Below are 6,000 nucleotides of genomic sequence, written 5' to 3'. Positions count from 1 at the left end.
ATTAAGTAGGCCGTGAGTTTCTCACATAAACTTTAAATCAATATTGTATAAAAGTAAAATATAAATGAGTGATGACAAAACTGGGTAAAATTAAAAGTATATAAAAGTATTTTCAATTGAGAAAATTTTTTAGTTTTCTTTTGAACATATAATAATTCCATTCGTGAGAAAAATCAAATTTTTTTAAAATTATTTGGTTCTATAAAAAAGCTCCACGAAAAGAAATGCTAAATTTACCAAAGTTTGTTTAAAATTTTGGTTGTTTAATAAAATTATGATTTCTTAAAGAATATTTATTTTTTTCTCTTAAAGAACATAAATCAAAAAAGGAAGCTGGAGATGAGTTGGTTTTACATTTAAACATAAAACAAAGAACATTATAAACATTTACTTGATATATATATATATATATATATATAGTTTGAATAAAACCGTTAATTAGACCAGCGAAAATCCAAAATCATTTGAAAAATGTTAAAGTTGTGTATATTTTTCCAAAATATTCATTCCTGAAGTGACAAGATTTGAAACATATAAAAATGCCTATAATATTGCGTGTTATTTAAATTAGGAAGGGGGAGGGGTGGGGAATACTACAATCTAATTGTGGTGAGCAAATTCTGACCTGGGGGTTTGGGGAGGGGGTTATTTGTAATAATGTATTTCCTGGGCAAGGGGTGGGGCCTGGGGGTTAGTTCCAACGGTAATCCTTCAGTTAAGCGGCTTAAAATAAAATTATTATTTTGCTTTCTTGTATTGTCTCAAAAATGTCTGAAACGTTTTAAAAGCAAAATAGTAATTTTATTTTACGCCGCTTAACTGAAGGATTACCAGAAGTGCTTCAAACTAGTGATAGAGCCCTATTATTGGAACTTTGAGAAACTTTAGCTTTTTAAGTGAAAGAACACTTCATAATTCTGTAAATGATAGGACATTTTTATATTATATAACTTCTGTCTAGTATAGTTGTTATTTGACTCCAGTGCAGAGAGTAAACTTTATTGAACAGAATGGCTAAAACCAAAAAAAAGAAATAATTATTTCTTCTTAAGTGACAAGTTGAATGACAATCAACTTCCTTCCAACAAAGACATTTTAGAGAGCTATTATTTTTTAAAGTCTGAAAATCCTAAGATCAAAGATAACACCCTTCTCTGCTGTGGATTCTCTCATGATTTCAAGCTCATTTGTGAGGAAAATTGTCATTGTTTGGTTAAAAAGGTCACTGCTTTTTATGAAAAAGCTGGAATTTAAACATCCAGAGTGGACAAAGTACAGAAGAAAATGAATGAATTACTAGCCAAGCACAAAAAGTTGATTCCTCTTCAAAAAAGGCAAAACAAAATTTTCAAAGACAATATTTTGCCTATTCTTTTTGATGTTATGCCCAGTGTATCCCACATACAAATATTAGAGAAAGATAAGAAAAGATCTCAGGGAGACAAGGCAGAAGATATCATTTTCATAAATGATCAAAGAAGTTGCAGGAAAATGTAAATCGGGAAGAAAGATAAAAGGTACATTTATTCTGCTCAAAGATCTCAAAAGGCAAGAGTTAGTATGTCTGGAGCAGATCATGACCAGAGTTATCAGTCTGAGCTGCAGGTTTCATCTTCAAGTGAAACAGAAATATCTTCAGAGGAAACAGACACCTCTAATTCTACAGACTTGAGTAAAAATGAGATAGATCCACAGCCATCTACATCTGCTGGCATAGTAGGAGATACTGTCCTTATTTCGAATGTTAAACATGTAAGCATCAGAGTTCAGTCCGATATTTTAAAGCAGGTGGCTGATGCAAGTGGGCTTTCTAGTAAAAGTATGTCAAAACCCAATATAAACAGAATTGATAGAAAGGTCATACTGGAAACTGCGGAGGAACCAGGGAAGCTTTAAGAGCAAAAGCTGGATCAAACATGATTCTTCATTATGATGGAAAGCTAGTCAAAGAATATACTGACGGAAAGAAACTCAATAGAGAGCGCTTAGCATGGAATGTAACTTATGATGGAAAACATTGTTTGCTTGGAGTACCTCCTGTCACTGATTTTACTGGAGCCTGTCAGACTGAGAAGATTATTGAGATTTTAGAAAACTCACTCAAAGAAGACATTAAAGGTTTAGTATTTGACACCACTGCGTCAAATACAGGTAAAGAAAATGAAGAAAATTCCAGGTGAAACATCTATCTTGGAAGACCTGTTATGCATCTTGCATGCAGACACCATGTCTATGAGTTTCATATTAAGTATGTTGCAAAGCTCTTCATGAAAACCTCAGGTCCAGATTATAAACTCTTCAAGAAACTGTTGGACGAGTTTTCTCTTTTTCAGATTGATCAAAATAAACTTTGTAAATTCAAATATGGAGTAAATCAACAACTTGAAAATGCTGCTAGAGTATCCCTAGTAATCATCACAAAGTTGTTAAATGAAGACAAAATACCCAGAGGTGATTATTGGGAGCTAGCAGAAATTGTTCAATTCTATTTATCCCCAGAAATTGATCAAATGACAGTTTGACAACCTGGAGCAATTCATCATGCAAGGTTTATGGCACAGGCTATATATTACATGAAGTTGCAAATTCTGAGCCAAATGACAGATATTGTTTCCACAGCTTCTACAAAAAAAGAAGTTGAGACTATCTCTGAGTTTGTAGTATTGTATTATGCAAAGTGGCTCTTAACCTTATCTCAGACAGTAATTTCTTCAAGACATGACATAGAAGCAATCTGGGAGATAAAGTCATACATGAAGAGCAAACATAATGTTGCAGCCAAATGTCTCGATAGCATTGCAAACCATACATGGTATCTTCAACCAACTTTAATCCTATTTAGTTTACTGGATCCTGGAGTGTCAGATGATGAAAAGACTGAAATTGCTGAAAGAATCCAGATGATAAACGATTCAAAGGAGAAGGATCCTTTGTCATTTATGTATAAGAAGGGTAATGTATCAGGTTTCATAGACAAAGAAGGAGAGAGGCCCAAGTTGTGCGAGTTTGTTGATTCAGAATCCGTTATGATATTCAACATCTTAAAAATGGATAGCCAGCAGCTTGAACGAATGAAGATTCCACCTAGTATGTAGAACAGATTGTCTGGCTACTCAAAGTTCAAGGATTCTATCTCCAACATTCCTGTAACTAATGGTGCTGCAGAGAGGAATGTTAAGCTTATACAGGACTTTGTTGATGGAAGCCATGATAAAGAGCTGAGGCAAGATTTTCTTCTAGCAGTGGACCAGAAAATAAAGGCTGGAAGACCCCAAGGGAGTGGTGGAAAGAAAAGAAAATGTTAATATATTGTAGAATTAGTGGTTAAAATATGTCTAGTATAATATATAAATAAAATTAAACATATAATAAGCACCTTTTAACCGATTTTGGATTTTCTTTAGTCGATTTTTAATAGATGTGAAAAGGGTTCGGAAATTGATTTAGACCCATTTCATAATGATTAGATCAGTATTTGGTTTGATTTTGCCAACCGCATCAAACTGCAAAAAAATAGGTTAAACGTGTCAATTGCGTATCTTTGAACTCACTTCAAACCTAACTAACTGTTTTATTCAAACTGCTCCCAATTTTTTTCTAACAAATGAGGGTTAATAGTACATGGTTTAATATAAGATTAGCTTGTATCTTTCAAACTGTGACTACACAAGCACTGTAAAAATAGGCTTTTTTCATCCAAAAATCATGACTTTTGAAACTTAAGGTGGCTGGTGTAGTCACAAAAATAAAGTTAGAGCTCTAAAATTTACAGATCTCATTTTCTCACATATACGCAGCAGAAAAATGTTAGGAGCAGTCAAAATAAAATGTGATCCTGAAAATGGGACAACCTAATATATATATATATATATATATATATATATATATATATATATATATATATATATATATATATATATATATATATATATATATATATATATATATATATATATATATATATATATATATATGTAAGTATATATATATATATATATGTAAGTATATATATATATTAATTTTTAAGTGTTTCCTACAAAACAGAGTGCTCAAGCATTAATAATGGGTGATGCGGAAGTTATCGGACAAAATAAAAACGTCGATAACTTATTTATAAATAAAAGAACAAACTACTATTATATTTTTTTTAAATGAAGCATTTATATTTTGATAAAATATATTATTTTTTATAAAAAACACCACCATCTGCAATTGATCTCAATTTTGCTCTGACGCCTTTCATATGCGACTGTAAAAAGTTTAAATTAATTTCTTGTAGTTTTAGTTTAATGCGATCAATCAAAACTTGCTCTGTTGAAGCTTACCAATCTCCCTCGTAAACCTTCTGTGCCAAACGTCCCCAAAAATTTTCAATTTGTAGTGCTTGAGGCACATTTGGGGGATTCTTTATCAACATAAGAGACATATTGGTCCATTCAATTTAGAGAATCTTTAGAATAATGAGAACTTGCTAAATCCGGCCAAAATAAATAGTTAAAGTTGGAGACTGATACTTGTGAATAAATGGAAGAAGTCGTTTTTCTAAACATTCATTAATATAGATTGATGAATTGATTGCTACAGCCTTGGAAGTACGAACCAATGGCTCGGACATACCACGGTCAGATATGGCCATCCCCATTCTCCTTTCCTATAAAACGAACACTTTCTGGGCATGTCTTTTTGTTGTTTGTGTAGTATCCAGAATTTCCAGGCATGTTGTCCCATGCAAAACAAAAGTATTTTTCGTCATCGATGACAAGAAGCGATTTTGTGTTATAGAGTTGGTCAACTAGTTTCCGGCTTCTTTTTTTTGCCTTTATTTGTTGTTCTATAGTGTATTTTGGAGTCTTTTCACGTTTTCTATATTTAATATTCATTTTTTTAAACTGACAACCAATTGTCGATTGATTTACACCGAATTTAATACCTATTTTTCTCTGACTGACCCCTTTTCGATTGTTGACAAGTCTCGTTAATTCGGCTTTCTTTTCTCTAGTCCAGAATGTCGGACGACCAGGGTGCTTTCTATCTGAAAACGATTGAACAGTTTCAAGTCTTTTTAGGTTATCAAATATTGTACTTTGAGCAAATCCTTCCTTTTCAAAATGATTTACGATTTTTTTTTTTATCAGGTTTATTTACAAAAAACATTTTTAGTCGCTTTCGAAAAGATTCTCGTTCAGCTGCATTTAACCTCATTTTAAATAATAGTGTTTCAAATAATAAAGTTTATACTTTATAGAACGTTTATGCCTACGCATAAAACCACAAAAACTAATTATTATCCTCAAATAATGAAATTAGGATTTGTCCGATAACTTCCGCATCACCCGTTAAATTGGTAGAAAATCACTTATGAATGTTCAAATTAATATAAAACTTCAATTTATATCAAAATTTAAATAAATAAAATTACTGGAAGTCTTGTAAAGCAATTTTTTTATCTACTGTAAACTTTCAAACATTTGTTTAATATGCCGACACTTTTATAAAAAGAACTTTTTAGAATTGTTTACTTCTGCATTTTTTTAAAAATATATTTTTAAAAGAGGGACTCAATATATATATTCTTTAGACTCACTTTTTTTTAATAGTTTTTTAGGAGAAACTTATTTTCACGTCTGCATTAAAAAATTATTTCTGATTTTTTGTTTAATAAACATTCTTAGTTTTTGATAAACATTCTTAGCATGCATAGTTATATATATTTATATATAATATATATATATATATATATATATATATATATATATATATATATATATATATATATATATATATATATATATACATATATATATATATATATATATATATATATATATATATATATATATATACATATATATATATATATATATATATATATATATACATATATATATATATATATATATATATATATATATATATATATATATATATATATATATATATATATATATATATATACATATATATATATACAGAGCTTTAAAATTCAAAAGAATGGACCGT

This window comes from Hydra vulgaris, chromosome 05 (genome assembly GCF_038396675.1).
Source record: "Hydra vulgaris chromosome 05, alternate assembly HydraT2T_AEP".
Classification (NCBI taxonomy): Eukaryota; Metazoa; Cnidaria; class Hydrozoa; order Anthoathecata; family Hydridae; genus Hydra; species Hydra vulgaris.
This window is presented reverse-complemented; position numbering follows the sequence as displayed.